Source organism: Vulpes lagopus, chromosome 6 (genome assembly GCF_018345385.1).
Source record: "Vulpes lagopus strain Blue_001 chromosome 6, ASM1834538v1, whole genome shotgun sequence".
In the NCBI taxonomy this organism is placed as follows: domain Eukaryota; kingdom Metazoa; phylum Chordata; class Mammalia; order Carnivora; family Canidae; genus Vulpes; species Vulpes lagopus.
Genome location: NC_054829.1, coordinates 26,658,104 through 26,684,033, shown reverse-complemented (window position 1 = coordinate 26,684,033; position 25,930 = coordinate 26,658,104). Strand labels below are relative to the sequence as shown.

Below are 25,930 nucleotides of genomic sequence, written 5' to 3'. Positions count from 1 at the left end.
CTGGAGACCCGGGATCGAATCCCACATCGGGCTCCCGGTGCATGGAGCCTGCTTCTCCATCTGCCTATGTCTCTGCCTCTCTCTCTCTCTCTCTGTGACTATCATAAATTTTTAAAAAAATTTAAAAAAAAAGAAAATACAATACAATACAATAAAATGAAACTGATGTAGGGTGGCTGGGTGGCTCAGTGGTTCTGCCTTCAGCTCAGGACTTGGGATGGAGCCCCGCATCAGGCTCCCCTCAGGGAGCCTGCTTTTCCCTTGGACTGTCTCTGCCTGTGTCTCTCATGAATAAATAAATAAAATCTTTAAAAGTAAGTAAATAAGTAAGATGAAATTGATGTAGACTTCACATGGGAATGGAAACTACTACTGCCTTTTTTTTTTTTTTTTTTGACTACTGCCTTTTTTAAATACAACTTGGCAATATCCATCTGAACACATTTAAATGAACATATATCTAGGAATTTACCACACAGAAATCATCAGACCAATCAGATAATTTATGGTATATCTGTACTACTGGTTCTCAAGCATTAGCATATATCAGAATCACCTAAGCTTGTAGGACCATAGAGTGCTGGGCCCCAACAGAAAAGTTTCTGATTCTGTAGGTCTGGGTAGAGGCCAAGAATTTGTATTTCTGAAGTATTTACCTGGAAACACTGATACTGCTGCTTCAAGGACCACACTAAAAACCACTGATCTATACAATGGACTTCTGTGAAGCCATTAAAAATGAAGTAGATCTATATTTATTGATAAAATGTATAAATGCAGTAGTGTGCTAATAAACTGGCTCTGGATGGAATTAGGGAGAGAGAAGGAAGCCCTGATTTATAGCATTTGCCAATTTCCATGGTGTAGCTACTCCCACCATAGCTAACATCTAGTTACCAATAATTTGGGCTTGCATAATTATTTAATTAATGATTCCAGTGAGCCAATGCACACCATCTAGAAAAAAATCTAAAAAAAAAAAAAAAAAAAGAAAAAAATCTAAAAGGATATAGGGTGGGCACCTGGATGGCTCAGCTGACTGGGTGTCTGCCTTTGGCTCAGGTGCTAATCTCAGGGCCCTGTGATCATGCCCCATATAGTGCTCCCTGCTCAGTGGGGAGTCTGCTTCTCCCTCTCCCTCTGCTGCTCCCCCGTTTGTGCTTCCTCTCTCTCTCTCAAATAAATAAAATCTTTAAAAAAAATGTTTAATAAAAGATTAAGGTATAATTGTAATAGTATATTTGAGTAGAAGGATTATAGGAATTTTCTTTATGTTTTTTTCTCAATTGCTTTACAAAATTCTTACTTTTAAAAATATATATTTTATTTATTCATTCATGAGAGACACAGAGAGAGGCAGAGACATAGTCCCATGGGAAGCCTGATGCGAGACTCGATCCCAGGACTCTGAGACTCACAACTTGAGCCAAAGGCAGATGCTCAACCACTGAGCCACCCAGATGCCCCCAACATTCTTACTTTTATAATAAAAAGCTACTAACATTTTAACAATAAAATGAAGTTATTAGAGTTCTTTATAGTTAAAATTTAGCAGCTCTTCTACCAGAAGGGACAAAGATATTTAAATACCGGTCTATCCACTCTTCCACTATATTTTGCTAACCAGGCCTTGACAAAGTAAGAAAAAAGAGAGAGAAACAATAAGGCCTAACTGAAAGGTCTTTAAACCCTAGCCTTAGAACATCGAGGACTAGCTGTTGTCTTTATAAAGTATTAACAGCTCCTCTAGAATCCAAGCGGAAAATAAACTGAGACAGCCTGCAACTTGCTATTATAAATTCAGTTTCACAAAGGGAGCAAGAGCATAATCCCTCTAGCCTTGCCTCATCAAAATGTAGGCTTAGGCTTGATTAACAGTTCAAAGTATTGTTAATGAGGAAAAAAACAAAAATTTAACTTAAAGCCATAAAATGAAAAGATATATACCCATTACATGGTAATGCACATACATCCAACATAGGAAAACAATCATATATCATTGTGAAATGAAAAGTATACATTACAATTCTAGTAACAAAAATACATTATTTGTGTGTATGTGAATTTGTGTATGTATGAATATTTAAAGACCAGAAAGACACAGTCAATAGCCATTATCTCTAGATTAGGATATTATACATGATCTGCATTTTAAAAATACCTACAAAAAGAAAAAAGGAAAAAGAAAAAAATTAAAAATATCTATTACAAATATGTATTATTTGGGTAATTTTTTTAGTTAACATGCAGAGAAAACCCAAATGGTATCAAGTAAATAAAGAGATGCTAAATCTGGGACGCCTGAGTAGCTCAGCAGTTGGGCATCTGCCTTTGACTCAGGGCATGATCCCAGAATTCTGGGATTGAGTCCCACATCAGGCTTCCTGCATGGAGCCTGCTTCTTCCTCTGCCTGTGTCTCTGCCTCTCTGTGTGTGTCTCTCATGAATAAATAAATAAAATCTTTAAAAAAAAAAGAGAGAGAGAGAGAGAGATGCCAATCTTACTCTCAATCACAGAAATGTAAATTAAAACAAAACGCTACTTGGAGCACCTAGGTGGCTCAGTCAGTTAAACATCCAACTCCTGATTTTGCCTCAGGTCAGGATCTCAGGGTCCTAAGATCAAACCTCATGTCTGGCTCCATGCTCAGCATGAAGTCTGCTTGGGGAAGTCTCTCTCTTCCTTGCCCCCAGCCCCTGCTCACACTCTTTCTAAAATAAATAAAGTAAAATAAAAACACTACTTTATACCCATCAGATTGACAAGACTAAACAGATGGATAAGACCAAATGCTGGTAAGGATTTAAGGAAATAGGAACCCTAATACACTACTGGTGGGAGCATAAACTGGGCAACAGTTCTGGAAAACAATTTGGCAATATTTAGTGAAATTAAGTATGTGTATGGACCATATGTCAGCAATTCCTTTCCTTAGTATATACCACAGAGAAGCTGTTACATACATCAATAGGGAATATGTATTAGGAAATGCACAGCAGTACTATTTTGTTAGTAGTTTCGAAGCCACACCTAAGGATCCATTAAAGAAAAAGTTAAGTAAAATGTAGAAATGCACACACAATGGAATATTATATGATAGCAGTTATACACTAGATTTTAAATATGTTTAAATCTTGGGGCACCTGCATGGCTCAGTTGGTTAAGTGCTCAACTCTTGATCTCTTGGCTCAGATCTTAATCTGAGGGTTGTGAGTTCAAGCCCTGAATTGAGTTCTATGCTTAAAATGGAGCCTACTTAATAACAAGTTTAAACCTTAAGACAGCGTTGAGCAAAAAAGATTGAGATTCATAACACAATACTATTATACCAAAGTCCCAAAATTCAAGCCAAGTTTTATCTTACATAACCAAAAACTCACCTTTACAACTAATTTTTTTTAAGATTTTATTTATTTATTCATGAGAGACACAGAGAGAGAGAGGCAGAGACACAGGCAGAGGGAAAAGCAGGCTCCATGCAGGGACCCCGATGCAGGACTCGATCCCGGGACTCCAGAATCAAACCTGAACTGAAGGCAGACACCCAACAGCTGAGCCACCCACGTGCCCCTACAACTAAATTTAAAAGACTTTTTGTTGGGATGCCTGGCTAGCTCAGTCAGTGGAGGATACCACTCATGATCTCGGGGTTGTAAGTTCAAGCCCTACATTAGGTGTATTATTTAAAAATAAAAATCTTTATTTAAAAAAAAATCTTTTTGTTTCCCCACAATAACAGATCACTGCAGCTGCTTTTTTGAACAGATAAAAAATTTTACTACTAATCAACAATATGCTTTTTACTACAAATAAAGTATACCGGGACACCTGGGTGACTCAGCGGTTGAGCGTCTGCCTTCAGCCCAGGGCATGATCCTGGGGACCCCGGATCAAGTCCCACATCGGGCTCCCTGCAGGGAGCCTGCTTCTCCCTCTGTCTGTGTCTCTGCCTCTTTTTGTGTGTCTCTCATAAATAAATAAAATCTTAATTAAAAAAAAAGTATACCTGACATAAATTTCTAAAGTAAATTCAAAGACTGATTCCCTACCTATTATATGGATCCCAAATTACAGAAATCATAACTAAAGATAGCAGGAACAGATGCTCTTTAACTGAGAGCTCACATGGTGCTGCACTGTACATATATAATCTCTAATCTTTCCAACAATCCTGAGAGATAAACACTGCACATTAATAATCAGAGAGATTAACTGATTTGTCTAAAACCGTACATTTATTGTGTAATGGAACTAGGAATCAAATCAAAATCTGTCAGCTATGAAGTCCATACTCCTCTACTCTAGCACAACATCTACCCACCAAACATCTATAATATCTCCTTGTCACACCACCAATGCAGCAGGCACTATATTAAGTACTTTACATAAATTATCTCCTTCCCGCTTCACAATTACCCTAAAAGGTATTATTAACCTCATTTCACATATGAGAAAACAAAATTCAAGCCAAAGTTTACCTTGCATAACCAAAAGCTCACCTTTATAACTAAATTTAAAATTCCCCGGTAAGATGTTACTATGTAACTGTAAAGCACTTACGTGCTGAATATCATACTGAGGTCAAATGAGTTTCTGAAGTAAAAATCATATAATTGTGACATATGCTATTAACTGGCTGCCTAAAAAGCCATTCCCAAATCCTTCCTTCCTCCTTGCATCTCACTATAGAGACCAAAAGCCTACTTAAAGTTAGAAGTGACCGTATGACCCAATTTTGCTCCAGGAGATGTTAGAAGTAACTTGCTAGAAACACTAATAGGGAAGCTTTTGCTTGGCCTGGACCTTTTGCCTTCCTCCTTAAATGTGGGTGGAAGGCTGGAGTTACAGCTATCTTAGGACCATGAAGGCCAAGCCAATCAAAAAGATATGGGCCTCAACATTGTTGACCACTGAAGCAACATGAGCAACTGCCTACTTCCAGACTTATGTAAGAAAAACAGACTTTTCTTTGTTTAAACTTTGTAGCCAGGCTTTCAATTACTTTCAGTTGGATACAATCCTTATACGTCACCATATCAAAAACTACCACAACTGTAAATGTAACTTCCTGACTAATAACTAAAACCAAAGTTACATTCTAGTCCTAAATCAGTCTCACAAAGGAATAATCTCTTGATAAAGACTATTCTAAGTATCTGTTCAGACAGCTTTAGGAAGTCTGAGCCCAGGGAAGAGTGACAGAAAACAAGAATATAGAATCAGAAAGCTTCCCGGGCTCTGAATTGCACTCATGGTAGGAGCTCAGACACTCAAAACAATCACAGAGTACATCATCAGGAGGGATATCTTCTCAAACAATAACTTAAGCCTTTAAGAGTCAACTTTAAAACAAACATTAAGATTATCATCCCTTCCAAATTCATACTGCTAATATTCTTAGGTATGATAATGGTATTAGAGTTATATAGAAAAATAATGTGCTTTTATTAAATGTTTTTAAATTAAAGTATAATATACTAAAGGTTTATTAAAGTATAATGTGTTTTTAAATACTTAGGAGTGAAGTATCCTGATGCTTGAAATGTTCTTTTAAGTGTTTCACAAAAAAGAAATATGCACATATTAAAATATATGTACAAAGCAAGTATGGCAAAACATTTAAGTTACTGATTATTAGTTGGAGATATAGAAATGTTCAATGTACTGTTCTTTCAACATTCTTGTACACTTGAAATGTTAGTTGTCATGGCATTAATGTTAGTTTCCCATCTTGAGTATTCTGCTATAACTATGTAAAATATAACCACTGGGAGAAACTGAGTAAAAGTTACACTGGACCTATCTTCTTTTTACAACTTCCTCTGAACCTAAAATTATATCAAAATAAAATGTTAAAACAGAAGTTTTAGGTAGACTTCTCATTTGGTAACAGAATAAACACCTCTATTTACCACTCAATGAACATAAAACCTAGACAAAATGCACAAACAGCTATTTAAAGACTCTACAAAGTAATTACAGGTGGATCTGGGAAAAGCACCAGAATTCAAAGTATCACTAAACTGCTATGAGTTTACCATTTTTTTCCCCTCTAGTATTTCCCAGCCTAAACTCAACACAATCCAAAACTTGTTAACAAGCACTATGGTGCAGATGGAGAAAAATATAGGGGAAGCCCTCCTGGCTCAATGTTAGAAAAGGTAACTTCTAAAGCTCAGAAGAAAGTGGGGTAAATCCCTTGGGAATTTATTCTTTCTCCCCCTCCTCTCATTCTAGTCCCCTTAGGTCTTCTGTGGTACAACAATAACAGCAGCAAGAGTATCTGAAAATAGAAAACCTCCAGGGGTGAAAATTCCGAGGGGAACCCTCCTCTCCATGCAGTGGAACCCTTGCCTTCAAGTGGGCAGGCCAAACTTTTTTTTTTCTTTTTCTCTGTGTCCTCAGAGAAATGAGTCCATTAAGTTGTTTATGAACTTCTGAGCTCACCCTTAACCTGTGTAGGTATGGACCTAAAGTAATGAACATAACAAAAACTTTGAAAACTAAGGTAATGGGTAGACCTCCACCCAGGAGGTATCTCTCTCTCTCTCGCTCTCGCTCTCTTTTTTTGTTGTTGTTAAAATTTTTTTAAGATTTTTAATTTATTTATTCATAGAGATGCAGAGAGAGAGAGAGAGAGAGGCAGAGACACAGGCAGAGGGAGAAGCAGACTCCATGCAGGGAGCCTGATGTGGGACTCGATCCAGGGTCTCCAGGATCACGCCCTGGGCTGCAGGTGGCTCTAAACCGCTGCGCCACCAGGGCTGGCAGGTATCACTCTCAAGGTCAAGCAAGTGCCTCACCCACAAGGCTAATACCCATTCACTTACATAAATATTGGATGAATAAGGCCCCTTCGTTCTAAGGAGGTAGCAGTCTGGGAAAGGATGCAGACACACTAATGAATAACTGCAATTTAGTTTGAGAGCTGCTATAATAAAGGTATATACTAGATACAGAGTTATCGTAGAAAATGAAGCAATTAATTGACTTGGATGAGCCAGAGAGCACTTTGGAGGAGTGATTTAGCTGGAGCTTAAAAGATATATCATAGTACCCCTAAAAAGGCAATGTAGGCAGGAAACAGCATTCTAAGCAAATGGGAAGAGTTGGCAAAAGCTCCAAGGCAGAACCTCATGTATTAAAAGAACTACAAGGAATTTGGTGAGAATAATCTAAAAGGTAGCACTGAGCTATAAGACTAAAATTTAGCTAAAAACCAGATAAAAAGTATAAGCCCATTAAGGAACAGTTCCTTAAGCATCACATTAAAATATTTACCTTTTTTGGGACAGCCCGGATGGCTCAGCGGTTTAGCGCCGCCTTCAGCCCAGGGTCTGATCCTGGAGACCTGGGATCGAGTCCCATGTCAGGCTCCCTGCATGGAGCCTGCTTCTCCTTCTTTCTGTGTTTCTGCCTCTCTCTCTCTCTCTCTCTCTCTCTCTCTCTCTCTCTCTCTGTCACTCATGAATAAATAAATAAAATCTTTATTAAAAAAATAATAATAAAATATTTACCTTTTTTCACAAATAGTAGAGTATAATTATGAGTAGTACAATCAGATCTGTGACTAAGGATAATTCTAGCTGTTTTCTGACAGATCTGGACTAGAACACTGACCTCTGAACCTTTTTCATCCTATACCTATTACTAAAAAATTTTGAATATATCCCTCGATATATGTATATTACATTTAGACATATTATGTTAAATGTATGTATATATTTAAATACACCAGAAGAAAATGTTTAAATGATAAGATGACAGGGGTCCCTGGGTAGCGTAGTCTGTTAAGCATCTGACTCCTGGTTTCCATTCAGGTCATGATCTTAGGGTCATGAGACTGAGCCCTGCAAAGGGCTCTGTGCTCAGCACAGAGTCTGCTTGAGATGCTCTCTCCCTCTCTCTCCCTCTTTCTGTATATGCTCCTCTAAAATAATTAAATAAATAAATCTTTTTAAAAATGAGATGATAGGGCAGCCCCAGTGGTGCAGCGGTTTAGCGCCGCCTGCAGCCCGGAGTGTGATCCTGGAGACCCAGGATCGAGTCCCACATCAGACTCCTTGCATAGACACCTGGGTGGCTTAGTTTGATAAGCCACCAACTCCTGATTTCTGCTCAGGTCATGATCTGAGTCATGAGACTGAGCCCCCAAGTTGGGCTTTCTGCTTAGCTGAGAGTCTGCTTGAGATTCTCTTCCTCTCCCTCTGCTCCTCGCCCACTCATGCTCTCTCTCTCTCAAATAAATAAATAGTTTTTAAAAATAATAATACAACCAAATATTCTAGAACTTTGCAAGTTTTTTTGTTCTACTGAAAACATTTTTAAGTATTTACCAGAAATTTAGTATTTACCACTGCGCCTGGGTGCGCAACCAACCACTGCGCTCAGTGGTTGAGCATCTACCTTTGGCTCAGGTCATGATCCCGGGGTCCTGGGACCAAGTCCCGCATCAGGCTCACCCCAGGAAGCCTGCTTCTCCCTCTGCCTATGTCTCTGCCTCTCTCTGTGTGTCTCTCATGAATAAATAAAATCTTAAAAAAAAAAACTTACCAGAAATTTAGCAGGTAAAATTGTACAATTCTAAAAAAGATTACATAGATGTCCTTAAAAGAGGCAGACAAAACAACTTGGTGTACTCAATAATACTGGCCCTAGTTTCTCAAGCCTATGGTATCGGAAGCCAGTTTCCCAAATAATTCTCCAATTATTAAAACCAATAAAACAAAACAAAAACAAGTAGCCTTTGAACTAAAAGCATTTTCTCAAAAACAAAAAATCCAAACTACAAATCTTATTTTGCATCTGGTTTATAAATATTTGTTCTTTATTTTTCAGTTTGCTGCTTTGTTAATACAAAAGAAAATGCAAAATCTATTTCACTTCTTCCTGTTTCAGCACCTTATTTTCAGCATCATACTCAAGAAAAGCACACAAAATTCTTACTGGACTCATACACCATAATTTCCTGTGAATATTCCTCTTTTCACATTATACAGCCATTTATCCTCTTACCTTAAAAAGTAATACCAACTGTGGTACATTATATTCGCCAAAGATGGCTATAATGGCAGATTTCATTGCATTTGCTCTTCAGATAATGAGATGCTGAAATTCCTCCCTTCATATAATGAGATGCTGAAAGTGTCTATGTCTATATCCTCTGAACTTAGGTGTACCTTTAGGACTACCTCAACCAACAGAAAAAAGCAGAGTAACACTGTGACTTCCAAAATTAAGTCAAATATGCCATGCAACTTCACCTTGCTCTCTTGGGATGCTCTTTCTTGAAACTTAGCCACCATGCTGTGAGGAAGCCAAGCAGCAAAAAAGGAGAGGTCATGTGTAGGTGTTCTGGCTAACAGCCCAAGCTTAGGTACCTACCAATAGCTAACATTAACCACCAGACACATGAGTGTGCCAAGCCTTCAAATAATTCCAGCGCCCAGCCACTGACTCTCCCACTCTTCCAGCTATTTCACCTTAGGCCACATATTAACAGAGACAAGCTGTCCCCACTAAACAACTCTTGCCCAAATTACAGATACATGAGCAAAATAAAGGACTGGTATGTTTTAAACCCACTAAGTTAGGGGTGGTTTGTTACATAACACTAGATAATATAAGCTCATAAATACAACTTGAAAAATGGACAAAAAAGAGAAAGAAGAAAACTTTTAATTACCCTAAGTTTTACCACTGTTAACATTTTGACATGTATTTTATTTACCATCAAGAAAATATTCTGCCCCACTCAACTAAGATTCCAAATGCTGTTTTTACCAGGGGGAAAAAAGGGTTAAATTTTTAAAGGCAGTCAAAGGTATTCATCTAACAAGAAATAGAAAGGAAAAACAGTAGCATTCATTTTACTTATCTTTACTATCTCTTTCACATACCTGTCCTTAGTGAGGTGTCTGAGGATGGCTGGTACACCAATATTCTAATCCGTAGATGTGAATCAAGAACTTGAGGCGCAACAGCAGCTACACTGGACCTCCTCCTCCCTGGAAGAAGTTGCAGAAGCCTCAAATCTGAAATTTTTAAGAAAAGAAAATGCTAAATATAAACATTTCCTTTTTGAAAAATATTTATTTAAGAGACAAAAAGAGTACACACAAAGGAGAGCGCAAGCAAGGGGTGAGTGAGAGAGAAAAACAGACTGCTGACCAAGAAGCTGGACATGGAGCTTGATCCCAGGACCCCAAGATAATGACCTGAACCAAAGTCAGAAGTTTAACAAATTGAGCCACCCCAGGTGCCCCTAAACATTTCCTTTCATTCACTTAGAATTCCATCTCTACAACTGGATGAGGCTGGTAGAATTAAGATAACATGTAAGTGAATGCATAGGTCTCACTGAAAGTAGCATTGGGTAATGTGGCTTCAAGTCCCAGCATTACTTCTTACCAAACTTAGGATCTTACTTAAGGAGTGCCTAAGTACTCTTGCCTAACTGTGCCTAAATTCACTGTGCCTAAATCTCATCATGTGATGAAGACTAGAGTGACTGGATCAAAGTTTTGGGCTAGTAGTCAGAAGACCTTATCATTCTGCCTTGCTGTAAGAACTTTTGATATGTCTCTGAGCTCAGATATATCATCTTTAAAAAGAGACAGTTGCATTACATAATGGTTCCCGAAATCTAATCCTTAAACAGTCATGACCAAAAAAATGGGTGTAAATTTACCAATTGTGCAACTCTGAGATTGTCCTTACTACTTTTTCTAGTATTAAAATGGCTTCTTTTATGAGATGATGTGATAGACAGTACTAGTAGTTTTTTAAATACTCAAAATCAAAAGCTGTAGCCCTATGTAAGCAATATAAAATTCTTTTTAGAGTTCTAGGGTCTATATGATTTCCATGAGCTCTAAAATCCTCTATTTCTAACATGCAATGTATTCATTCACTATTCAACTAGTATTTTTTAGGTACCTAATATGTGACAGGCATTCTAGTTGCTGGGGGAGCCCAAAAATAAATAAGATTAGTCCCTGCTCTAAAAATTATCTCCAGATCTAATAGGAAAGCAGATACATAAACCTCATACAATATGTTTTCTAATAGAGGCTTTGTACCTTACAACATACAGGAGGTAGAAAAGTAGAATGAATGGGTTTTTTAAATAAGCAGGATTTTATTTATTTTTTAAAGATTTGTTTTTAAGTACTCTCTATACCCAACATGAGGCTCGAACTCATAACCCCAAGATCAAGAGTTGCACACTCCACTGACTGAGCCAGCCAGGCGCCCCAAATTAAGTAGGATTTTAAAGTGAGTTTTATAGTTACATGAGGAATTATTATTTAACCTCTTTAATCTCAATTTGCTGATTTGAAAAACAGGAATGATTACAGATAACACAGAGTTGTGCTAAACAGATAAAATGCTAAAAACAAAAGCCAATCCACCCAAAAGTATGGTTTACACACTTTCCAGAAGACAAATTAAAAATGTATTATATAAGGGCACTTGGGTAGCTCTGTTGGCTAACTGTCTGCCTTCAGCTTAGGTCATGATCCCGGGGATCCTGGAATCAAGCCCCGCATCGAGCTCCTTGCTCAGTAGGGGAGTCTACTTTGCCCTCTCCCTCTGCTCATATGTGCTCTCACTCACTCACTCTGTCTCTCTCTTCCAAATAAATAAATAAAATCTTTTTAAAAAAATGTATCATGTTTTACTGATCTGCACAAAAGGGGTCACTCAAACACTGATTTACACTCAGGGATACTAAACACCTGCAGGGGGACAGCCAAGTTTGCTCCATTTTTTTTTAAAGATATTATTTATTTATTCATGAGAGACACAGAGAGGCAGAGACACAGGCAGAGGGAGAAGCCAGCTCCATGAAAGGAGGCCAATGTGGGACTCAATCCCAGCACTCCAGGATCACGCCCTGAGCCAAAGGCAGATGCTCAACCGCTGAGCCACCCAGGCATCCCAAGTTTGTTCCATTTATATTCCTAGAACCTAGTGCAATTCCTTATAAATAGCAAGTATTAATAAATAGTTAGAAAAAAAAAGACTGAATAAATAAATGCCTTTTTATAGGAATTAAAGTTATATTCGCTTAAAGTAAAAATTCTTAAGTGTTCATTCAAAACTAATTTTAAGTGTATATTTTAAGTGCTCAACCTGTCATATTGGAATCTGGATATGCATGCCTGTTTCATTCATTCATTCATTCATTATTTATTTATTTTTAAAGATTTTATTTATTTACTCATGAGAGACAGAGAGAGAGAGAGAGAGAGAGAGAGGCAGAGACACAGGCAGAGGGAGAAGCAGGCTCCATGCAGGGAGCCCAACATGGGACTCTCAGGTCTCCAGGATCACGCCCTGGGCTGAAGGCAGCGCTAAACCGCTGAGCCACCCGGGCTGCCCTGCATGCCTGTTTTAAAAGCAAAACAAATTCACCAGAGAATGCAATAGTGGTGTTCCTGAATAAGAAGAATAGCAGCAGCTAACATTAACTGAGCACTTACTATGTGCCAAAAACTCTTCTAAGCACTTTCCATGGATTATCTCACTTAATCCTGACAAGAAGTCTTATGAAATGAACTATTTATACGATCATTTTATAATAAGGAAAACTAGACATAGAAAACTCAAGTAACTTCTGATATAAAACTACTAAGAAGAAGGGTTAGGAAAGAAAGAAAAGAAAGAAAGAGAGAGAAAAAGAATGAAAGAAAGAAAGAAAGAAAGAAAGAAGAAAGAAAGAAAGAAAGAAAGAAAGAAAGAAAGAAAAAGAATCCAAAGCCCCCTTTTCTATTTTTATTTAACTTTGTTTACAAAAAAATAGATTTTTGGACACCTGGGTGGCTCCGCAGTTGAGCGCCTCCCTTCAGCCCAGGGTGTGATCCTGGAGTCCTAGGATCGAGTCCAACATCGGGCTCCCTGCATGGAGGCTGCCTCTCCCTCTGCCTGTGTCTCTGCCCTCCCCCCCGCCCCCATCTCTCATGAATAATAAATTAAAAAAAAAAAAAGAAAAAGAAAAAAATAGATTTTTACCCAAAGTAGGAATATTTGCTTCTAATGATTTTTTAACAGAACAAGGAGTTATTTAATATGTACACTAAACACAAATACATGATACAGTCCCTTCTGTCAAAGGCCCTACACACCAATATGGTGGTATTAATAGGTGTGATATGAATAAATAATATTCTAATTTTATTTTTTTATTATTATTATTATTTTTTTTTTTTTTTAAATTTTTTTTTTTTTTTTAATTTTTATTTATTTATGATAGTCACAGAGAGAGAGAGAGAGGCAGAGACACAGGCAGAGGGAGAAGCAGGCTCCATGCACTGGGAGCCCGATGTGGGATTCGATCCCGGGTCTCCAGGATCGCGCCCTGGGCCAAAGGCAGGCGCCAAACCGCTGCGCCACCCAGGGATCCCTTATTATTATTTTTTAAAATTTAAGTAGACTCCATGCCCAGCATGGAACACAACATGGGGCTTGAACTTGCAGACTTGAGATCAAGACCTAAACTGAGGGGATCCCTGGGTGGCGCAGCGGTTTAGTGCTTGCCTTTAGCCCAGGGCGCGATCCTGGAGACCCGGGATCGAATCCCACATAGGGCTCCTGGTGCATGGAGCCTGCTTCTCCCTCTGCCTATGTCTCTGCCTCTCTCTCTCTCTCTATCATAAATAAATAAAAATTAAAAATATATATATATATATTAAAAAAAGACCTAAGCTGAAATCAAGAGCTGGATGCTTAACCAACCGAGCCACCCAGGTGTCCCTCTAATTTTATTTGTTAATGTAATTATCTTAATGTAAAGTTTATCTATAATTTCTTTTCCATTTACTTTAATTCCAGGTATTACTATCCTGAGTCTTCGTAATATATAGGAAAGTCTTATGCAGTCCTAAAGGAAAAGTCAGTTAAAAAATGGAAGACGATAGAAACTTATTTTGTATGGACATTTACTTTCAAATAATCACATTTTTAAAACACCCCAGAGAATAAGAACAGCTGAATTTTATTTCTAATAGACGCTCTAAAAAGTATTGTAGATGTAACTTGCAAAACGTATTTTTAGCCAACAATGTGTTTCACTTCATTTCTTCATTGGCTTGATTCTAGAATAGACTATAACGTCTCTGATGTTTTATCTGAGTCTTTTAACAGTTGCGTTAAAAGAGAACTAAATCGGGCAGCTCTGGTGGCTCAGCGGTTTAGCGCTGCCTTCAGCCCAGGGCGTGATCCGGGGGTCCCTGGATCGAGTCCCATGTCAGGCTCCCTGCATGGAGCCTGCTTCTCCCTCTGCCTGTGTCTCTCTCTCTATGTGTCTCTTATGAATAAATAAAAAATTTAAAAAAATAAAAATAAAAGAGAACTAAATCCAAAAAAAATTTTAAAAAGAGAACTAAACACAAAAAAAAATTACAGAAAAATAACATGTAACATAATAAATGCCTTCCAAATAAACAGAAATCAAATTGTTGTTCCTAGACAGAACATTTGACATGTACTTGATTATAACGAGCCAATGTAATTAAAACAATAGTCATATTCTGTCCATTTCACATCACATCTGTCTCCATAAGAGCATAATAACCTAAAATTCTCCTTATTATACTGTAACTATTTTCAAGGAAACCAATATTCCAATGACAGTAACCAAGAAGCCATGATAAGTTATGAAAGTTAACAGTAATTTTCTCAGTATCTTCAGATTGATGGAGGTTAGGTGCTATATATATTAAAGAGGAAATATGAATATGGATCATTTCTAAAGTAGTTCCAGAAAGGAAAAAAAAAGTTTGAATTTTTGGAAACACTGGCATTGTGAATTCACAGCACCAAATAAAAGACTGCTGGCTGCTTGCCAAATTTTTCCCTATGGATAAACGTTCAATACCCACTGAACATTTTATGCCACTTCAAGAAAGAGTCTTCTGAAAAAAATAAAAATTAAAATTAAAATTTAAAAAAAAAGAGTCTTCTGCTAATCCTATGAAGAAAAATAAACTCCCAGTTTGGTTTATGTTCCAAGTAGTCGTCCTCCAGAGGAACAGACCAAAGAAGGCAACTTAAGCACACATTTAAGCTTTATTCAGACCTGGAAAACAAAGAAATCTGACATATCTTTTTTTTTAAGATTTTATTATTTATTCATGAGAATATACAGAGAGGAGACAGAGAGAGAGGCAGAGGCACAAGTGGAGGGAGAAGCAGGCTCCATGCAGGGAGCCTGACGCGGGACTCGATCCGGGGTCTCCAGGGTCACGCCCTGGGATGAAGGCAGGTGCCAAACCGCTGAGCCACCCCGGCTGCCCAAAATCTGACATATCTTTTACACAGAATATGCTTAGGGAGGGATCCCTGGGTGGCGCAGCGGTTTGGCGCCTGCCTTTGGCCCAGGGCACGATCCTGGAGACCCAGGATCGAATCCCACTTCGGGCTCCCGGTGCATTGAGCCTGCTTCTCCCTCTGCCTGTGTCTCTCTGCCTCTCTCTCTCTGTGTGTGTGACTATCATAAAAAAAAATAAATAAATAAAAAGTTTAAAAAAAAAAAAAAAAGAATATGCTTAGGGAAAAAGCTATATTATCCATTTTTTTAAAAAAAAAAAAACTTATTCTTTCTTTTTTAAAAGAAAAACTAGAATCACTATGCCAATTAGAGTATTCTAAAGGATTAGGGGAGGAAATCTTTCCAATTACAAATTAATTTCTCCTAGGGATGCCTGGGTGGCTCAGTGGTTGAGCATCTGCTTTCAGCTCAGAGCATGATCCCGGAGACCGGGATTGAGTCCCACATCAGATTCCCTGCATGAAGCCTGCTTCTCCCTCTGCCTGTGTCTCTGCCTCCCTCTCTCTGGGCCTCTCATGAATAAATAAAATATTTTTTTAATAAAATATTTTTTAAAAATTTAATCCCTCCTAGTCAAAATTTAACTCATAAATTGTTTATGTGACTAGATATTTACTTTCATCATACTTGAATATCCTCATCTCTTTTACTTCCTAGTATCTTTTCAAACATTTTAGACCATCCACCAACTGGTCTCAATTCTGAATGCCATTCAAAAAATAGGTGATTACTTCCTAATACCTCCTCTTAATATGTGACCACTAATTAACAGCTCTTACAACTTCATTTACCAAGGCCAAGTGTGATGTGCTACTCACAACTCCAAGCCTGCGTTCCATATCTCCAAAGCATTCTCAAAATCGTTGGACACAATTCTTTTAATTATATACAAATTCCTTGCTACTCAAAATGTAGTTCACAGACTGGTAGCATCTCAGGTCCTACCCTAGACCTACTGAACAGAATCTGCATTTTAACAAGAACCTCAGGTGATTCATAAACAGAAAATGTGGGAGCCACTGTCCTAATTCACTCATTCAGGGTCCCTTCCTCTTGCTTTACAGTCCCTGAATTATAATTTGGCATATAAGGAAACAGATCCTTTTTCTTTTGAGCATATTAAAACCTACCAAAATGAAGTGAGGAAACTTTAAATAAGATTACAGTTTCTGGGCAGCCCCGGTGGTGCAGCGGTTTAGCGCTGCCTGCAGCCCGGGGTATGATCCTGGAGACCCAGGATCGAGTCCCACGTCGGGCTCCCTGCATGGAGCCTGCTTCTCCCTCTGCCTGTGTCTCTGCCTCTCTCTGTGTGTCTCTCATGAATAAATAAATAAAATCTTTAAGAAAAAAAAAAAAAAAGCTCACTCTCTCTCTCTCTCTCTCTCTCTCTCTCTCCCCCTGCGTCTCTTGAATAAATAAAATATTGTTTAAAAGATTACAGTTTCTTCACAATCTTCTTTTCATTAAAGATTGCAAGTTCTATGAAGCCAGAGACTTCACTACATCCTAAAACCATTATTATCATTTCATATTGACAAATACTAAAAGTATCAATAAGATCCATTGTTCTATAAGGTATATGGAATCTGGTACATCTATTTACTACTCTTGAGATTATATCTAACAACAATTTTATTATAAAAGCTTTCAGGAAAATAATCACATTTCAAAATATGCCCATCCTTTAACCCAAAAGCCCCACTTCTAAAAAATGTTTGTTTGTTTGTTTGTTTTTTCAAAGATTTTATTTTGGGACATCTGGTTTGGTTCAGCAGTTGAGCGTCTGTCTGCCTTTACCTCAAGTCATGATCCCCAGGTCCTGGGATCGAATTCCTTCCATATCAGGCTTCCTGCAGGGAGCCTGCTTCTCCCTCTGCCTATGTCTCTGCCTGTGTGTGTCTCTCTCATGAATAAATAAATAAAATATATATTAAAAAAAAAGAACAAATTGATGGTTACCAGAGGGGAGTAAGGAAAGGGGATAGGTTAAGTAGGTGACAGATACATCACCCTGTGCTCCTCCTTGTCTTAAGGAGCACAGGGTGATGTATGGAACTATTGTATCACTATCTTGTATACCTAAAACTACTATAACATTGTATGTTAACTAACTGGAATTAAAATAAAAACCTAAATTTAAAAAAAAAAAAAAGAAGAGCACCAAATGTAAATAAATATTATTCCTCTGAGGTTCAAAGCATAGCTCTGTAAGTTAGTTTGTGCATACATATTCTAAAGAGATACCAAATCAGAATTGAAACAAGTAGTTTCTGTGTTTTTTACTAATTACTTAAGATGAAAGTCAAATAAATTCCTATGTAAGTTAACTCTCATGCTCTTCAGAAAATAATTCAAGCTATCTAGAATATAGCAAAGAATTCAAGTGGAAATATCTCAAATATCTGAATACAGACATTAGAAAATCACAAAAAAACTGAAGAATAAACTACTGAGTTCTGAGCCTTTGAGAACATACAGTTTATAGTCAAAATAAGGAAAAGGAGGAGCTAAGTCTGATACGAAAGTAAACATCAAGGGATCCCTGGGTGGCGCAGCGGTTTGGCACCTGCCTTTGGCCCAGGGCACAATCCTGGAGACCCGGGATCGAATCCCACATCGGGCTCCCGGTGCATGGAGCCTGCTTCTCCCTCTGCCTATGTCTCTGCCTCTCTCTCTCTCTCTCTGTGTGTGTAACTATCATAAATTAAAAAAAAAAAAATTAAAAAAAAAAAGAAAGTAAACATCAAGAATAAAAAGCTCTGCAACTGATGAATTATTGAAAACTACATCTGAAACTAGTAAGGTACTATATGTTGGCAAATTGGATTTAGAGAAAAAAATTTTTTAAAGAAAATAAAATTCATTTCGCCTCAAAAAGAGTTAAAAAGAGAAGAGAGAGAGAATAGAAAGCTCCAACTAATTCTATCGTGCCCCTCACATCCTCTGGGAATGGTGTAACTCTGGCTAACTCAAAATATTTGGTTACGGCATACCTAGGGAATTCATCCTATAAAGGAGTGGTAGGTACTTAAGGGTAGAAACCAAATTTAGCCCTAGCTGAATCTCTTTGAGCTCAAAAACCAGATGTTTCCAAGATGTGGGAGCAGTGCTCCTGCTTAGCCAGGTGCACTCTCACCTCATAGATGCTGCCCTCTGGCGCCCTCTGCAAGCAAAGGAAAGTCAAGTCAACACACTTGTCTTCACAAGAAACTAAGACGACTATTCTAAAATGTGAAAACATTTAGGTCACCATTAGCACTTAAAGAGAAAGAGAAATAAAATGGAAAAGATGAGTGCATCACATATATGAAGGATGAATACTGATCTAATGATCCTCATTTTTCTTTCAAATGTCTCTATGTATGCAGGGGGGAGGGGTCACCATCATAAAAGTTTAAAATTTATTGTTGTAGAGAAATGCTTGAACATGTGCACCTGAAGACAAGCAAGAATATATGTTGATAATACCAATAAAATGGAAAAAAGTAATGTCCACCTTCAGGAGAAAAGAGAAATTGTGGTACAGTCATACAACTAATACACGTAACTAAGAAAACAAATCATGGTTACACAAATTGATATGGGTGAATCTTAAAAACATTGATTAGCCAAAGAAAGTGTATGTAGTAAAACAAAACAAGAATATATGTGTAGTATGGTTGCATTTTTATAGCTAAAAAATAAGCAATTCTAAATAATATATTTTTGAGGGGATCCCTGGGTGGCGCAACGGTTTGGCCCCTACCTTCGGCCCAGGGCATGATCCTGGAGTCCGAGGATCGAGTCCCACATTGGGCTCCCTGTAGAGAGCCTGCTTCCTTCTGCCTATGTCTCTGCATCTCTCTCTGTGTCTCTCATGAATAAGTAAAATCTTAAAAAACAATAATAAATCTATGAAATGCAAACAAATGTGGTAAACTTAAAGGAAAGGAATAACAAAACCAAACCAAAATTCTGAATAGTTTTATCCCTGATGGAGAGACAGGTGAATGAAAATCAAGGAGAAACATACCAACAATATTGGTAATGTTCTATTCCTTAACCCAGGTGATGAGTTCACAGGTATTGGTTTTATTATATGCTTCATTACATCTATACACAGCATCATAAATACTTCATAATGGGAGGGGAAAACAGAAAAGGAAAAGTAAGCAGGAAAGAGAAGAATAGACATAAATAACATAGGTCAACATCAATTTCCTAGCTCTCCTTGGAAAGGCAATGTAAATTTCTATTAAATACAGGCTCCATCCAGAAACTCCACTAAAACAAAAGATTTTTGTTTTAAGAGCACAAAATGGGGCATCTGGGTGGCTCAGTCAGTTGAACATCTGACGCTTTTTTTTAAGATTTTATTTATTTATTCATGAGAGACACAGAGAGAGAGAGACAGAGACACAGGCAGAGGGAGAAGCAGGCTCCATGCAGGCAGCCCGATGCAGGACTCGATCCTGAGACTCCAAGATCACAGCTCAGGCCGAAGTCAGACGCTAAACCACTGAGCCACCCAGCAATCCCAAGCATCTCTCTTGATTTCAGCTCAGGTCATTATCTCAGGGTCATGAGACTGAACAACCCCCAACCCCTGCCCTGGCCAGGCTTTGCAGTTCAGCAAAGAGTCTGTTTGGAATTCCCTCTCCCTCTCCCCCTCCCCCTCCCCACTGCTCCCCCTGCTCATGTAGCAACCACTCTGAATAAATAAAGTCTTTAAAAGCAGGGCGCAGGGGGACTCATGGGTGGCTCAGTCAGCTAAGTGCCTGCCTTAAGCTTAGGTCATGATCTCAGGATCCTGGGATAAAGCCCCATGTAGGACTTCTTGCTCAACAGAGCGTCTGCTTCTCCTTCTCCTTCTCCCTCTCCCCCCTCCCCCTGCTCATGCACTTACTCTCACTCTGTCAAATAAATAAAATATTTTAAAATTTTAAAAATAAGGAACGCCTGGGACGCTCAGCGGTTGAGCATCTGCCTTTGGCTCAGGCCGTGATCCTGGGGTCCTGGGATCGAGTCCCACATCGGGCTCCCTGCATGGGGCCTGCTTTTTCCTCTGCCTGCATCTCTGCCTCTCTCTGCGTGTCTCTCATGAATATTTTTTTTTAATTTTTAATAAAAAAAATGAAGAGCACAAATCTGAAATGAAATGCAAGTAGGTATCCTCAGTTTTTAAAAATTAAGATAATGCCTAATGTAATATAAAAAAGAAAAATTGGGGCACCTAAGTGACTCAGTTGGTTGAGCATATGCCTTCAGCTTAGGTCATGATCCCAGGATCCTGGGATCCTGAGCAGGTCCCACTCAGCAGGAAGCCTGCTCCTCCCTTTCTCTCTGCCTGCTGCTCCCCCTACTTGTGCTATCAACTGAATGAATAAAATTAAAAAAAAAAAAAAGAAAAATGTAATTCAAAATACACTGTAAATATTTAAATGCTCAAGTATAACCATCCCAGCATTCATATTATTAAGGAAACAGACACACAAATACACAGAAATGCCATGTACATCTACAAATATAAACTGACACAAAAGAATTGCATTAGAAAATCAGATGCTAAAAGGATCGATGCCATTGGTAATATGATTTTCCAAAACATTTAACTACTCTTGTCAAAGTTCTGAACAAAACAAAGTACAATCTGCCCTCAGTTTACTAAGCAGTTGCTTTACTGGAAAACTAGTGTCTCTTAAAACTATGCAAAAAGCTACTTTGTTTAAATGTGTTTAAATGTATAGCAGAATTAGTATTAGATAAGTACAAACAGGTTTTTCACCTACAAAATCTGGGAAAATGTTCAAAAATCATGTAGAACTGTCTCACATTGTGGAATGTATGGCATTCTTGGCTTTTGCTCACTGAATGCCAATGCTGCACCCACCCCGCCCTAATCATTGTGGCAATCAAAAGTGCACCTTCAAAGATTCAAAGATTCATAGGGGTCCTGACCCCACTGAGAACCAGTGACTTTTTAGAAACACTAAGTCCCGGTATGGCTTCCAGACAGCCTTTATTTTCACAACACCATAAAGCTAAAGGAAATGGTGTTATAGCTGTAGTTAAAGGAAATAGCTAAAAGCCTACCCAATTTCTAACTCTGGCAGAGTGGTGCCTGGCTGGATCAGTTCTTGGAGTCTTGAGTTTGGGTCCCATGTTAGGTATAGAGATTACTTAAATAAGTAAAAACTTAAAAAAAAAAAAAAGAAACCTTCATCCAGTGAAAAAATTTATTATTAGAGAAAGTATAAGGGCAGATTAAAACCCAAGGATCTTCACCCTAAATGAAAGTGACACATCAAACCAAAGGCTGACAACTTTCTCACTCATCTGACCACAATCTGAGGTCAGTGTTATTGTGCAAAATACAACAAATGTCCTAATTGAAAAACACTGTAATACTCAAAAAGGGTGTTACAGTTTACAAAGTATTATTTAATTTTAATCTTTATAGCAATTCTATAAGACATATCATCTTTTATATTATTTATAAGGAAAACAACCTCAAAAAAGGTCAAAGTCACAGAGCTGGTAAACTGAGAGATAGGACTGCAAGCCCTGATTTCAAATCCTGTGTTCTTCCCATCCAACTATACTGCCTCAACAAAGATTCAATAATAATATGGTAATATAGATAAAAAGAAACACATCAGTCAATACAATAGAAGTGTTAATGGCAAAAATCAACATAAAGCCTCTTGATCGGGCAGCCAGGGTGGCCCAGTGGTTTAGTGCCGCCTTCAGCCCAGGGTGTGATCCTGGGGACCTAGGATCCAGTCCCACGTGGGACTCCCTGCTTCTCCCTCTGCCTGCTTCTCCCTCTGCCTGTGTCTCTGCCTCTCTCTCTCTCTCTATCTCTCATGAATAAATAAATAAAAATCTTAAAAAAAAAAAAAAAGGCTCGATCTATTTTGACGTATTCCACGGTCATATAGCCATAGTAGCTATTTCTCAATAAGATAATTTTTTTTAAAGATATATTTATGTATTCATGAGAGAGACAGAGAGAGAGGCAGAGACACAGGCTGAGGGAGAAACAGGCTCCTCGCAGGGAGCCTGATGTAGGACTCGATCCTGGATCCCGGGATCACGACCTGAGCTGAAGGCAGGCACCCAACCACTGAGCCACCCAGGCAACCCTCAATATGAGAATTTTTTAGGTTTTTTTTTAAGTAATCCCTACACCCAACATGGGACTAGAACTTACCACCTCAAGATCAAGAGTTCCATGCTCTACAGACTGAGCCAGTCAGGTGCCCCAGAAGAAAAGTAAAATTTTAGCAATTACCATGACATATATATAGTATCTAATTACTTTCTAATATCAAAAAGATTCTGGAACATAATTTTAATCAATCTTCTACTTAATCAAACATTCCAGAATCTCACTATAGATTCTGACAGTTAAAGAGTTAACAAAGTCTTTTTAAAAATTTTGTTTGGGGGCACCTGGGTGGCTCAGCTGGCCAGGTGACCGACTCCTGATTTTGGCTCAAGTCATGATTCTGGGGAACTCAGATTGGAGCCCTGCATCTGGCTCTGCACTCAGCAGGGAGTCTACTTAAGGAGTCTCTCTCTCCCTCTCCTTTTGCTCCTCCCCACATCGTGCACTTGCCCTCTCTAATGAATAAATAAATCTTAAAAATAAAAAAACTCTTTCCATTTGGGGAGAAACACATAACCATTAAGAACTATATAAAACCTCAGCTTAACCAAAGTGTTTCTTAATGTAGTTCCTAGATTAGTCCTCTGAAAAAGTTCTCTAAAGCTCTTTTTTTTTTTTTAAGATTTTATTTATTTATTCATGACAGACAGAGAGGCAGAGACACAGGCAGAGGGAGAAGCAGGCTCCATGCAAGGAGGCCAATGTGGGACTCCATCCTGGGACTCCAGGATCACACCCTGGGCTGAAGGCAGGCACCCAACCACTGAGCCACCCAGGGGTCCCAGGTTCTCTAAAGTTCATTTGACAATGACAGCATGATGGGATGGTATATTGTATTAGTTCTCATTTGTGACTGGTAAATTAAATTTTCAAATGGTATTGTGCTATGCTTCTTAATTGATAATACACTTCCATAGTTCCAAACACCCATATGCACACAACAGTTTATAAGACAAAAATAAAAACAAAGGCATACTAGGGCTTGTTTTAAGAGAAAAAATGAAGTAGTATGTCTTATTATTTCAACTGAATATAGAAGTAAGATCATTTATCAGCATCTCCAAAGGGCAGAAAAATATACTAAGGTTTCCCTAACAAAGAGTGGACAATAATCTATATGACTCATCCCTCTACTAATTTGAATCCAAAACCCAAAGAGAAAGAATAATTTGATATTTCTATTTTTAAAAGAAAAAAAAAATTTTAATTTATGCTTCTAAATTCATGGGTAAACTTTAATTGAGTAGAGTGAAGACAACACGAAAGCCTATTATAGTTATAAACTACACACACAAGCTGAAAGTCTGTCTTATATATTTTCAAAAATTTTATTTTTAAGTAATCGCTACACTCAAAGTGGGGCTGGAACTTACAACCCCAAGATCAAGAGCTGCATGCGGGGCAGCCCTGGTGGCTCAGCGGTTTGGCGCCGCCTTCAGCCTGGGGTGTGATCCTGGAGACCTGGGATCGAGTCCCATGTCGGGCTCCCTGTATGGAGCCTGCTTCTCCCTCTGCCTGTGTCTGTGCCTCTCTCTGTGTGTCTGTCATAAATGAATAAATAAAATCTTAAAAAAAAAAAAAAAAAGAGCTGCATGCTCTACAGACTGAGCCAGCCAAGCACACTTTCCTTATAATATTTTATCCCTCCTTTTTGTTCCCCTTTCCCAAAGAGGAGCTTTATTCAGTCTTAACTATAGTTACCTAAGCCAAAATCTCTACTTCAAACAAGACCTTATTTTCTCCCTCATGCACACTGTTACTTCTTTTCCTGACTTAAGATTCACTACATTACAACTTACTTTTTTTTTTTTAAGATTTTTATTTTATTCATGAGAGACAGAGAGACAGAGAGAGAGAGAGAGAGAGGCAGAGACACAGGCAGAGGGAGAAGCAGGCTTCATCATGCAGAGAGCCCAATGTGGGACTCGATCCCGGGTCTCCAGGATCATGCCCTGGGCTGAAGACGGAGCTAAACCACTGAGCCACCTGGGCTGCCCCATATTACAACTTTCATAACCTCTGTGATATCTATAATAATAAACTGACTTTTTTGATTAATAGCTAATGGAAAGTATATGCAATAGAGCTTAAAAGAATATCAATCACCTGAATATTTCTAAAATGTTACCACAAATACAAAGAATTAAGTACTTTAACACTTTATCGTATTGAAAAAATTGCAATTCATTTTGAAAAATCTCCAATTCAAAGTTGCTAAGACATAGGGATCCCTGGGTAGCGTAGCGGTTTGGCGCCTGCCTTTGGCCCAGGGCGCGATCCTGGAGACCCGGGATCGAATCCCACGTCGGGCTCCCGTGCATGGAGCCTGTTTCTCCCTCTCCCTCTGCCTATGTCTCTGCCGAGTGCTCTCTTTCTCTCTCTCTCTCTCTCTCTCTCTGTGACTATCATAAATAAAAAAAATAAAAAAAACAAAAAACAAAAAAGCCTCAAAACATGCCATAATCCCCAGACACATTCATACAAATTTCAAATATTGACTGACAAGTGTTTTAGGGATTTATATATGCATGTGTATAAACACAGAAACCAACAAGGAATTACAGGACTCACTTGAAAATATAACAGCTGACATATATAAAGCACTTACTATATGCTAAGTATTGTTCATAGAATTCAGATACAAATGTGTACATAACCTCATTTCATCAGCACAAAAAACAACAGATAAGGGCTATAATTCCAATTTTAAAGATGAGAAGCTAACTTTGAAAGATTAAAAAGGCTTCTAGTTGGTGCAGTAAATTCATCCAAAAACAATATACAAATGTGTCAAATACGTAAATAGACAATGCATAACTAGCTCAAAAAATAACATACATATCTCTCAAGCAGTGACAGGGAACATAAATGCAAAATGGTAAGCAGTGCTAAAGCCAGGAGCCTACTAGGGTCCTACTCCAAAAATAGGCCATGGCAGCTTGGAGTTTGACTTCCCTGGGAAACAGAGACTAAAAGTGCTCTATATAAGACAGGATTTACCAGGGATCCCTGGGTGGCGCAGCGGTTTGGCGCCTGCCTTTGGCCCAGGGCGCGATCCTGGAGACCCGGGATCGAATCCCACGTCGGGCTCCCGGTGCATGGAGCCCGCTTCTCCCTCTGCCTGTGTCTCTGCCCCTCTCTCTCTCTCTCTCTCTCTCTCTGTGACTATCATAAAAAAAAAAAAAAAAAAAAAAAAGACAGGATTTACCAGAGCTAGGGCCAGGGTAGGGCTCCCTTATAAAGAAAACAAGTTGGAGCACCTGGCTGGCTCAGTCAGTGGAGCGTGTGACTCTTAATCTCAGGGTTGTGAGTCTGAGCCCCACACTGGTTATAGAGATTACTCAAAAATAAAAAATTTAGGAATGCCTGGGTGACAGAGTCAGTTGAACATCCAACACTTGGTTTCGGCTCAGGTCATGATCTCAGGGTCATTAGGCCAACTCCT

General features: G+C 38.5%; 1 protein-coding gene across 7 annotated transcripts in view; it reads right to left on the bottom strand.

The window, feature by feature from the left end:
* NUMB (NUMB endocytic adaptor protein) overlaps window positions 1–25,930 on the bottom strand; it is a 161,991-nt gene that overhangs the window by 112,842 nt on the left and 23,219 nt on the right. For all 7 annotated transcript variants that reach the window (XM_041758459.1, XM_041758461.1, XM_041758457.1 and 4 more), the window contains exon 2: window positions 9,901–10,035. The gene's annotated coding sequence lies outside the window, so the exon portion shown is untranslated. The remainder of the gene's footprint in view (window positions 1–9,900; window positions 10,036–25,930) is intronic.